At 43.6% G+C, this 12,724-nt stretch overlaps 1 protein-coding gene across 2 annotated transcripts in view; it reads left to right on the plus strand.

Moving 5' to 3' along the window:
• The window catches only part of SATB2 (SATB homeobox 2), a 134,571-nt gene that overhangs the window by 109,652 nt on the left and 12,195 nt on the right, over positions 1–12,724 (plus strand). The gene's annotated exons all lie outside the window — the stretch shown is intronic.

Genomic DNA, 12,724 nt, shown 5'->3' on the forward strand with positions numbered 1-12,724 from the left:
TATGCGTATTCCTAATAACTACTGATGCATGTCACAAACCCAAGCATCTGCTGATGGTCAAGAGAGGCTCAGGAGATGTTTTTGCAATCTAAAAAGTTGAGGTGACACCTCCCACAGCAGACCATCCTTTTGGATTGCCACTGGCGCCTGGTGCCATTCACCTGATCCCATTGCGTGACCGCTCTCAGAGAGTTGTCCGTACTGTGTGTTTCTCTGATAATCTCACAGTTCCTCTTCCCACCTTTGCTCTCCCCGTTGTTTGATGGCAGTTTGCACTGCTTTGCTACTCTTGCTGTGAACCTTGGCATTCAGCCACTATTCTTTGTCGCTGCTCTTGTTCTGCTGCTGCTAGCACTGCTGCCAACTATCTAGTCACCTTTTTCCAAAGGCGGGAGGTTCTCCTGTCTTGTAGTCCTGCCCCTTCTGAAACACGTTGGTCTCACCCAGATTAATTATTGCCTAGTTCAGTCTCCTTTGTCTCTTCTGCTACTGACTTCCTCCTTGCTTTCCATTCGGTCTTTGCCTGGAAGAAAAAAAATGTTTCCTGGGGTTTGGATTCTCAGAGTTATAAAGTAGGGGAAGTGCTCTAAGTCATTAATGTTGCAAGTTTTGTCTTCCATGTTCCCAAAAGTTTGTGGGATCTTGGAGGCAAGGAGCTACAAAAGGGTAAAGGGCCAAGCTAACATGTGGGAAGGCGACTAGACCTGTGTAGATTTGAACATATTAACCCAGTTCTGGTGCCCACAGCAAGTAGGAATATCCTCTAAGGGACAGTTTGAAGAAAAAGTTTCCCTGAGCTCTTGTAGGTGACCTTGATGATTAGCCTACTTTCCAAAGCCTTCTGCACATTGCTTTTCTGCATCGTGCAGGTTGGCTCTTGTGAGTGACACGTTACACTGCGTTGGAATGCAATGCATTTGTATTTGTCAGCAAGTTACAAAGCCATGGATTAATTATTTATTACAGTCAAAATATGAAAAATGAAGAAAAATAAATGGAACCAGCTGGCAACTATATACAGCAAAACTCTGGAGACCCTGGTATACAGTTGATACAGTAGGCTTGTGTTTTGGGGGTGCTGCATTTTAAAGCTATGTTTGCCCATCCGAAAACCCCAGTAGGTTTCTGAGTGGCATGCAACCAGTGCAAGACACAGGAGGCTTGCTGTCCACCTGCTCCCTACTGTCAAAAGATACCCTGCACCAAGCAATTTTTGCGTAGTTTTCGGTCTCTGGGACTTGAATTGTTTCAAGCAGCAAGGTTTGTTTTTTGGCTTTGCTGCAAGGGTCACTATTAGGTAATTAGCCATGAAGAATCAATGACAGCAGCCAGAGACGTAAAGCTGAGGTCTTCACACTTGCAGTCATTGGAAATTTTGTGACACTTTACATAAGGGTAGGGGTCTTGGGCCCCATTCCTGGCCGAACTCCAGGCCAAGTAATTACATTCTGCCTATCTGAAATTCCCTCCGTAGTGTCAGGTGGGAAAGCAACTCTCATTTCCTTCTCAAAGCGGTGGCGGGTGCAGAATGTCTGCCATGGTGCCTGGCTGCATTTTAGCAGGGGGTGGATATATCCAAGAGCTGCAGTCACCAACCTACTTTGCATTGCAGGCTTTGCTAGTGAGAAGTGCACTGTAAGTCGAGCCCTCACCTGCAGCCTTGATGTCAAGATGACAATCCTTTGAAGCAGATACAAGCAGCAGTGCTGTGACTAACAGCAGATGCAGTACTCTAGCACCGAAGCAGGCAGGAGGCTCTTAGTTCTGCTTTCTGTCTCCACCCACCCCATCTTTCTCTCTGCTCTGACGGATTTGATGTGCGTACAGTAACTTGTGTCTGATGCTTGCGTCTCCTGCTCCTCCAGCTGTGAGACTGGGAGAGCCTGAGAACAGGCTGCCCCATGCTGCTGCCAGAGCTCCCTGCCACCACGATCGAGCCCTCTCTGGGCTGGGGATGCCCCTCTGTCAGACTGAAGGACTTGGAAGAAGCTCCTGGCTATCATCACAAGAGGCACAACCAGGCCGAAGATAATGGATAGATAAAATTCAGCCTTTTCCCCAGTACGGCTTCTTGGAAATGGCAAAGATTTGTTTGTGATGGGTTTTGTGTAGTTCACTTGCTGATTACCGGGTTGGGCACACCTTCAGTGAGGGAATCACCTCAAGGCTGGGTTTGGTTTCTGTCCTCTAAGGGCAGGGTGTGTGCAGTGGGGCAGTTGTTGTAGTGCTGTAGAATCACAGAATCATAGAATTGTTTAGGTTGGAAACGACCTTTAAGATCATCAAGTCCAACCATTAACCTAACACTGCCAAGTCCACCACTAAACCACATCCCTAAGCACCCCACCTACATGTCTTCTAAATACCTCCATGGATGGTCACTCAACCACTTCCCTGAAGATCAGCAGGAGAGAATTTGGCTCTTGATGTTTATGGGATTGTTGGTTCTTTTGTGGCAGGTTCTTGCCCTCTTTTCAGTATTACTAGCCTGTGCCTCCCCATTTAGTTTTAGGTTAAGGGCTTTAAAAATAAACATTGTCTTTTTGCTCTCTTCCATTAGATTTTTCCTGTCAGCCATGTATTAATCCATTTAATCAAATATTTTCCTGTTTCTGAAATAAAAAATGTCTATAGTGGAAGCTCAGCACACAAAAAATTCCTCCTTGCACACTTGATTTATTTGTTATTGTGCTGAGGAATCATAAAATGTGAGCCCTGTGGAGCTCTGCGCCATGGCTGTGCTCTCTGGCAGCATCGGGTGTGACCATATGGGCATGCCGGAGCATGGATTTTCCTTCACATGCTGGTTGCAGAGCATTCACGCTACACCTACATGTTGCTATGCATGCAGGCTGAGCTTGCCCCAGCCGCTCGCTTGGTTTTTAAGGAAATTCAGGTGTGCACTAAGTGACTCTTTCTCCCTCCTGTTATGTGCAACGTGGTGTAATCACAAAGTGCTGCTGTGGGACTAAGGAAGAGACCTGTGAGTTTGTTGCTAGCTGGATACCACAAGGACATCACCTCTGATTTACGGAGTGCCTGAGCCACAGGTTGCTGGAGGATGGGAGGGTATGCTGGAAAGCATTATTATATTTTTGCTCTGTTCTCATCCTCTCCCACCACCATCAGACGCGGGATCCTGGCTGGACCTTTGATCTGGCCTGGCCTGGCTCTTACGTAGATCTGTTGGACAGACTGCATGCGATGTAGTCACTTTGCAGCAAGCAGTCCTCATGCTTCTGTGTTTAGCTCCCTACTCTGCAGAGGTGAGGGTACCCTGTCTTACCTTCTGTCCCTCCCTAAATCCCACCGTTCCCGGGCTGTTGGCTGGCATTGGACCTTTCTGGAGTGTTAATGCTGAGAAGTGCCTACAGCCGCTTCCCATTGCCAGCCAGGGGTTTGGTGTTTGTTACAGACATGCTGGGACACAGTAAATCTAATTTCTCTCCCTTCTCCCACTATTCCTCTGCTGTGTCCGAGATGACTACTCCAGAGAATAAGCATCTTGCCTGGCACTTTAATGTAGTGCTAATTCATTGCTAATTGCTAGGGCAGAGAAACCTGACTCAGTTGGGCAAAGGACGAATCAAGCTGTTGTCTCTGGAGTGTTGGGGTGGATAAGCCGGTTCCCTGGAGTAATGAGCCACCACTGCAGCAAAGTACCTGCTATTCAGAGAGCAGGGAAACCTTGCCTTTCATTTTCTACGTAAGCTGACAGATAGCGCTGCTGAAGCTGGTAGGTACATATTGATTTAAGAGCAGTCAAATGTTGACTTTAAAGAAACAGGAATGGTTTTCACATGCTTTCTGATACACTGTTACTTTTGTCACTTTTTTTAAATGACGTCCCTCTGCCCTTTTTTTCTCAGAAGCTTTAATTTAGACAAATCTGGCAACTTATAATAGTTCAGATCATAAATCATGGAGGAACATTAGTAAATAAAAGAAGGCATAGCAGAAAGCTGTAGGAAGGCTCTTTTGTATTGTGTGTTCGCTGCAAACATTGTGGTCTCTCTTTAAATACGCGGAAAATAACTTACCACAGAAGTAAATGAAATACTAATTTTGTCATTTTGTGAGGGATGGAAGGGAACAAATATTTTAGAAATGACAATGAAATACAAAACAGCAGAACATGGAGCCCTCGTAAAAATGGGTCAAGGCAAGTGGCGATGGCAATCCAATGAAACTAATTTCATATTCTCTTTCTAGAAGTAATAAAGAGGGGAATGAACACCACAGTAGTGCTTCCTAATGAAATATCTGATTCTAAACAACGTCTTAGAGTTCATGGGTCACACAATGCTTAGCACGCAGATGGAAAAAACAGTGAGACTTAAAATTTCTTTTCTTAGAAAATAGTATTAATTAATTATACTTAGACAATCATAGATGATGAGTGAAGCAAAACTGTGTTATTCTATAGGGGAACATGGTGTGCTTAATGATCTATAGGATGATGGGCACAGTGAGTTTTCACCGTGTTTGTGTGGGTTACAGCAGGGGATTTTGCATACTGGAAATCAGGACTGAGTTGTCTGGGAGACATGGACAAAAACTGCTTTCCCAAACCATGCTAGCTCTCTGACTTTGGTGCTTACTGTATTATCTAGACAATTTTTTTTGTGGGGATGCTGTGCCCTGTGATTCATTCTTAATGGCTGCACCCTGATAGTTTTGCTTTTTGATCATTTCTCTGAACCCAAAAGACAGCCCATAGATGGATACCCACTGCTTTTTGATTCTCCCAGCTTCTTACTCCGTGGCTGGATGTGGTGTCTGCTCAGACAGGGGTGGTCAAGACTGGTGAGACAATGTGTACTCAACAAGCCCAAATGGACTTTTAGAGATATTTGTGTTGCAGGTTTATTCATTCCACTCAGAAAGCTCTGAGCTTTGGTTTGGGTGGGTTGCAGCTGGAGTATTTATTTTGTCTTTGATTTAGAACTACGGGGGAAATGCATGTCAGAACGAGATCAGTGAATTTTGTGACTGGAGAATATGTCTTCTTCAGTTGTTACATTATCTGGAGTTCCATTCTCTCTCTTATCAAAATTAGACAATAACAGTCAATTTCAGTATCTCTTTTCAATCAAAACCATTCAAAAACCACTGAAAAAAACCCAAACCCTATGTATCTTCTGTTTCTGTCCAGTATTAAAGCTGAAGGCAGTATATATTGCAAATGCCACTTAGTCTGCATTTATCTCTATGGTGTGTGTGTCTGCTTTTGGGTGTGGGTAGGGGACTCTCTCGCTTTGAAGAAAGCAGTACACGCAAAACTCTCAGAGGGCTTCCACCTCTGAACTGCTTTCTCATACTGCTTCGGTACTCATGCCCTGCAGCCAGACACGCTGCATTTTGGAACAAAAGCTGTGGCTGTGCGCTCTGGTTTTCCATCCTTTTGGTGCACACCATTTTCCTGACGGGCCGCAGTAGCTTAGGAGCCTTTCACAAGGTTTGACAAAGGCAAGGGGAGCGCATATCAGACAACGAACCCCTTACATGTGACTCTGAGGTGTCCGATAGAGCTTCTTGTGATTGATAGTTATCACAATTGCAGTGGAAAGCCGCTGAGCTTTGACTGCTATAGCCAAACCTGCCTACTGTGCCTTCTCAGCTGTTTCTGTTTAGTGTGGATATCTAATGTGTCTGAAAAGTGCTGCTGATTTTTATTAACTTTAAGCCTGTGATTCCCCTTGAAATGATAGTGGGGAGTGTACTTGCAATTAAAGCAAAACTGCTTCTGTTCTGAAATTAGTGGAGGTTTAGTACTATTCCATTTAACCCTAGAAATGGGAGATCGAGTAAAGTGGATAGTTTTGTTTTTTCCTGAGGTGGCAAGTTTAGTCTTGTCAAAGTAGTACGTTCTTTCTGTATTTGTTCAGACTCCTGGAACCACGAGGCCACCTCAGTGCCACCTGCTCCGGGCCAGCTTTTGTTTGGTCCAGGATCAACCAAGGACAGGGCAGGAATGAGGTGGGACTCTTAAGCGAGGGAGCCCTGAGAGCACAGCTGGTGTTTTTCTTCACCAGCTTCTTACAGCGAAGATGACTGTGAGGGTACTGGCACCGCGGCGGAGGTAAAGGCCGTCCCTGGGGCCGAGGACGCGTGCACTGTCATGCTGCCCTGTTCGAGGCAGAGGCGGTTCTGCCCAGACAGCAGCTTGTGTGAGGCTGCCCCAGAGCAGCTCTGCCCTGGCTGCCCTGCCTCCCGCTGTGGGATGCTCCAGGCAGAAACTCCGCTTAAAATGGGAACGTGCAGATTTAGCACTGCGGAGCCTTGGCGGTAATTGGCAGGGTGGTGGTTTGCGTTGATGTTGCTCTGACAGGTCGTCTTTTTAGCAAATGACATCACTGTAGCTCTCTGTCATCTCACCTTTTCGCCTTTCACATACAATTTGACCAGATTTAGCCCTCATTTCTTCCAGTCCTGGCCCTCTCATAAATGCTAAGCTGCCAGCGTTGTAAGGAGTCGTAGTAGGTTGAGGATGAGCAAACATCTAGAGCGAGATTACTAAATAAAGCTCTTTAAATTCACATAACCTTTGAAGCTTGCCGGCTGGCAGCAGGCAAATCTTGAAGGCTGAAAAGCCACTAGATGAGCCTCTGTTCCATTTATGTTGGAAAATTTTTGCAGTTAAAAATATTGCTCTTTTTAATTTCATTTGTATGCTCCCTAAATACTCCCTGTCCCTCACACTTGCACATAAATGACAATATCAGGCTTTAGAGAGGTGTAAATGTTTATAGGCTACTGGCCGTATGCAACATTTTATTCTCAGGCTCCTTACAGAAATCTTTGGATAAAGTTAGAGCCCTGGGTCATTGCAGCTGGCCTTTCTGTGTAGGTAGGCAATCGTAAAAATTACATGGGGAGGAAAACAAGATTGTATTGTGCTACCAGAGCACATTGCACTGCTTGCCCCCCAAAGATCTCTGACAGCAAGCAAGATGCTCTTCCTCCTGTGTTGCACAGCATCCCCCAAGGAAATTGTGCAGCTTCTGGGCAGTGCTGGGAGTAAGGCTGTGACAGAGCAGGACATAGATGCTCGGTCTTCTTGCTCCAGGCCAGTCTTTTTGGAAATTCATTGGTGTGGACTTTTCTTTTTTCTTTTTTTTCTTTTTTTTTTTTCCTTTTTTTTCCTCTTTTTTTCTTTTTTTTCTCCAACACCCCCCCCCCCCGAATGGTTGTAAATACCCAGAGACTGTAATATGTGCAGGGATATGGTTTTTTCCAGGTTAGTATGCTGTGTATGTTGTTCCATGTTTGTATGGACTTTTACAGGAATTGCAGATTGAAACAGGAAATGTTTTTCTGTGTATGCACTATTCTCACACATCAAGTATCCAGAAGTACAGTAGCACATATTTTTTCTCACAGTCATCTATGCTTACAGTGTTTCAAAGAATATTCCAAAATATCTTGGCACAGACAAAGTGAAGCTGTTTGCAAGATCCCTAGCTGTGGAACAACAAAGGCTACATTCTCAACACACATCACACATGACTTTAATAAAAGTCTTAAACAAAAATCAGATAATGTATTTAGAAAATTGAACTTCACCATTTATGATGCTACTCACATTGTGAAAGGAAGTAGGTATCCCCTTGTGCCTCCTTTCCAATGTCTTTTCCCTCAGTTCTACTCACTTCTTCATGTTTCAAATTAGAAGGTAAAAATCTTATATTTAAGTACAAATAAATACATTTTAAAACCAGTAATTTGGGACAAACTCACATTGTGGTGCCTAACTTAAAAGAGCCTTGGTATTGAGAAACCAAGGCATACAAGCACATATAAGGTGCCTCTGGTGGAGCATTGAGAAGTTTGAAACTTCTAAAATCACTATTAATGTCTTACCATTACATATGGCAAAAAGGATGTGGTAAATCACAGAACGTATCCTGGATATTACAGACCCAGCCGTCTCATTAACTTTGTGTCAAAAAACATTCTTCAGTTTCCAGTTTGGATTAAATATAGTTTTATGCTATTTGTACCCTCATAGTACAAAATAATGTTGACACCCTTGAATTTTCTAGTTGCTTTTTCTCAAATTGATGGTTTGGACCTCTACATTATGTTCTTATTAGGCCGTGCCCATTTGATGTGCTGCGCTTGAATCCAAGGCACGTGGGCAGGGAGGATTGCTAAGAGCCCCCTTCCTTCCTGCCACAAGTCCCATCACATGGATATTGAGGAAGGCGAGCACATTCTGCAGAAAGGCTTAATGCAGACCCATAGTTGTTCGGGGCTTTTAGGAGAGTTGTGTGGCTAAGTCTCTTGGTTAGGTCTGGAAAACCTTCGTCTTCTCAATCTTGCTTGCAAAAAGCTTGGCAACCCTGATTTCTTCTTACTTCTTGGGGTTTTGGTAATTTTTAGATTTGAAACATGCAGAGTATTGCAGAAGTCCCTTGTGCTACCGCAGCATACAACGAGGAGTTGTATCCTGCCCGTGAGGAGTAAGAGCTGGCTCCTCTTTCCATGCTGTGTTGAGGGAAGCTGCGGTATCAACTGCGAATCCATCCAGTTGTGGCAGAAAGAAAGAGAGACACTAAAATTCCAGGACTCAACAGGCCCCATAAAAAGATCTGTCTGGACAGCACTTCACTAGTTAAGTGCTAAGTTATTATTATTATTTATTATTTATTTCCTCTTCTATTTTTCCTCTTACTGAACAAGCAGGAAATATCTTTGTTCTTTCATTTTAGAAGTGAAATAAATGTATTCTGTGCAGCATTTGAAATTTTAATAATCCATAATAAATAAAATCATATCTAATAACATAACTGCTTTCAATTGGCAACGCGATCTCCTAGATGCATTGCAATGGCAGAAACATAAATAGTTGCAGCCTCTGAAAGCCTACTTCCTATTTGCTAAATATACTTGGCTTGCTTTAAATTCCTTTGTGTGCAGTCATTAATACAATCCTCTTTGACAGCATTTAATTAAAGTGCTTTTCTCTATTAAATTCATTAAAACTTTTTTTTTATATACAACTGTTTCCCAGACACTGAATGTTAAGGACCTGTAGGCCTCTCTTTAAATAACTTCTCTCTCCTTGTTGTAAATTGTTAATTAAATTTAACTTAGACTGTTTAAAGATGGCTTGGAAAAGAAAGCCAGATTTCAGGATATGGTCTCAATCATGTCTGATTTTTTTTAACACAATTTTTTCCATGTAGTTATAGTCTGCATGTTATATTGTTTATGAATGTTGCTGTACTTTCAGCTGGAACCAAGCAAAGAAACACCCTAAAAAGCTCATTTCCATCTCACTTCAAAAATTTCCATCTTTTTAGTGCAGTTTCTTAGCCTAAGAGTATTTGCATGGGGGAGGAAGGAGGGAGGAGCTGTTTAGTATTAATAGATTATTGACAGTTTAATGTCTTGGCACCTAGACAGCCCATAAGGTATAATAAACAGGAAGCTGTCTGATGTGAGCGCAGTCAATAGCGTATTCAATCAGAACCTTTCAGTTAATTGCTGGTTGACCTCAGAGATTTCCTTTAAGTGAAACTGTCCTTTGCTCAGATCTCATCTGGGTTTCAGGGTTTAATTTGAGAATGCCCTTTCCATATGGTAGCTTGTGCATACATTCCTGGTTGGATTTTTGCTTTGCTCCCATGCACGGCATTGCAAGAGCCAGCGTCTGCCCAGAGCTTCGCAAAACACGTAGACACGGACTGCGTGTGTGCCACCCCTCTAAGGGCTGCGAGCCTGGATGGGGATACCCGGTGTCACCGGCCTGCCGGCGGGCACCAGCACCACAGTCAAAGCAGGCAGGCTTGTAAACTGATGTCAGGGGTATTTTCGAAGCAGCTGAGCTGTTTCCCAGAGTGTTTTGGGTAGAGTGAGGCATGGCTTTGGTTCCTGGGCAGGCACAGCGGCATTAACGAGACCTGACCTGGCGTCTGCAGATGAGATGTGCCGCAGCCCGACCTGACTGCCCTGGCAGAGGGGCTGGCACCACTGCATGCGTCCCACCCACGGGCACAGATTCCCCTGCTCGTCTGCACAAGTGCAAACCAAGGCTTATTTGTATTTAGTTTCCCTAATTTCTGTACTTAGCCATTCTAATTTTTTTGGACTGCATATCTTGATGAGATTTAGATAAGCTACAAAAGCCAGCAGGCAGGAAACCACACGGGCAGTCCCTGACCCTGGCTAACTGGAAGCCACCTGCAAATGGGGAGGGAACCTCCATGGAAATCTCTTCTAGCAAGTCTGCCGTGTTTGGGTTTTTCTTCCTTTCCCTCCAACTGTTGACTTTGAGCGTGTGTGTTTTCCTTAAGCGAGATCAGGGAGGGTCGGCTGCAGCTGCCCTGGTTTGCAGCAAACAGGTCTGGATTTCCCAGTGGCGGTGAGGACTGCCCTGTGAAGGAAATGCTTCTGTTCCAGAGCGAGTTTAATTTACATTTCATTCGGTCAGTCAGGAGACATTTTTTTGTTTCTAGATCTTGCAGTGATTGTGTCTTTTAGTCACTTATCATGCATTCAGACTGTGGTTTGTTGAAGGGAGTATTATTACTTTTAATCTCTAATTTTTCCCTGTCTTTGATTCATTTCTGTGGTTGTCTTTGTCCCTCTGTATCAAACAAACTGCTTACGCCTTTTTAATGGCCTGATTAGCACCGGGGAAGCATTGCTGACTTGGAGTAATGTTATTCCTGGTGTTCCCTTGTTTAAATGAGATCAGGAGTAAGAATGCTGCGTTGCTCTGTTTGGGATCCATTAAAGTCCAGTCCGGAGCCCTGACTGAAGCATGTTGTAAATTTTTTGGGTTCATGTGTGTTGGAAAGGTGAGGGGCAATAGTTTTGCGATGATGCCTCCTTTCCGGGAAGATTCAAGGATAAGAGAGGCTTGAAGTCTTTCTTTCTGGAGGGAATGGAAGAAAACCATAGCGAGATGGAACAAAACCAAGGAAGAAATCCCAAGGTATGTGTGTGCCCCTGGGGCCATCAGCTGCAACACGCAGGCTTCACTCCCAGGTGTCTCTGGCCAGAATATATTCGAAAGTACTTTCTGGTTTTATCAGACTTACTGGCCAAGCTGCTAATCAGTATTACATAGACCAAAGGACTCCCACATGCAATAAAAATCATAAGCTTTATTGGATTTTGAGATAGGAAGGATTCACATCCAGCTCCTTTTATAAACTGCATTACACTTCATTCTTTCAGAGCTCCCATCAGTACAACCCTTGTAAATATGACGGTGAAGGAGGTAGGTGGGTAGATAGATGGCTATGAGCTTCTGTTCCTTGGGTGGTACACCCTAGAGCTATAGAAGTGCTTGAGCTGAGTTTAAGAGGTTGCTGACATTTCTGAAATACTGAAAGAAAAAAATATGTTGGTGCTTTTTAAATTATTACTTTCAGTTAAAATTTTAAAAAAAAGAAAGGTTTGCGGCAAGTTTAGAGCAACATAATGCTTTAAAGGAAAATAGGAAGAATTTGAAGAGTAAAAGTTGTTCTGAATAAAAAAGCAACCAGAATATGCCGTTTCATGAAAAATGCCTAAACAACTGCTTGAACTTTGTCAGAATATCCATCCCCCTGCCACCCCAGGCAAACAGCTTGGCAAAGTAGACTTTATTTAGGCAATACTTTGATGTCACTCAGTCGACATTTTTGACCAAAAGAAAGATTTTTGCTGAAAAATGCCTCACAATTCTAATCTTAATGAAGCAAAGAATGGTGTTTTGCATTTCTAGCAAAAGCCTGGGCCTCCTTGCACACAGATCCACACAAGCCGCAGGCGTGTGTTACGTGTGAGCTTACCCCTGCCATTATGTGCGTGTAGCCAGCCACGGGCTGAGCGGTCCACAGAGCTCCCCACAGCAGGCAGCGGCAAAGCTGGGGATGGATCCCAGGGCCATAACAGTGTCATCCTCTGCTTTGTCCTAATACTGCCTCGCTGGCCATATATTAAACCATTTTATTAAAAATGAACAACTGCATGTTTTCCCCAACTGCATGTTTTCTAGTACTGTGAATATAAACTGCAGGTGGTGTTTACTTTCCGTAAAGCCTTTTTCTGCCAGCATCCAGAACCTTTAAAATAGGTACAGGTCAGAGTAGTGAGACCTGGAGAGCAGTAACAGCAGCGTAGCTTCCTCAGTCTTCCGGACATGTCCACCTTTTCCAGAGTGTAATCAGGAAGACAAAGGATTTCAGATCTAATTCTCCGAGGCCTCCTGTCCTCAGTGCCCTAATCTGTGCAGGAGACTGTACTTTGGTCATTTCATTTTTATTTACCCAGTTTCAAGCTAAGGGTATAATAAAGCACATTATGCCAGTTGTGTGTGTGGTAATGCTGGATATTTTGCCTTTTACCATGGTAGTTGATTATAATGCACTTTTTAAGACTTGCCTTCTAAAAAAAGGAATATTTATACTTTTATGTGTTTGATTCACACAGTATAGTTTGCTCAAGTCCTGTTATTAAGTGCATTGGTGGTTACGTCTAGAAAGCAAAAAACATGCTGAGTAGTGTTTTATCAGCACAAATCTACTATTTTCACTAACCATAACAGTCAGGTTCTTCTGACTTCTAACTGCCCCCATTGTAAAAATTAGCAGTACAGTTGGGTATTCCTGGAACCCCAAATAGCCATCTGTAAGGACCTAAAACAGTTTGATGGGACAAATAATTACCCCCCCATACACCCCCCCAGAATCCAGTGTCTAATCCAAACATATCCTTCCTGAAATAA

The sequence above is a fragment of the Ciconia boyciana genome, chromosome 10 (assembly GCF_034638445.1).
Source record: "Ciconia boyciana chromosome 10, ASM3463844v1, whole genome shotgun sequence".
NCBI classification, from domain to species: domain Eukaryota; kingdom Metazoa; phylum Chordata; class Aves; order Ciconiiformes; family Ciconiidae; genus Ciconia; species Ciconia boyciana.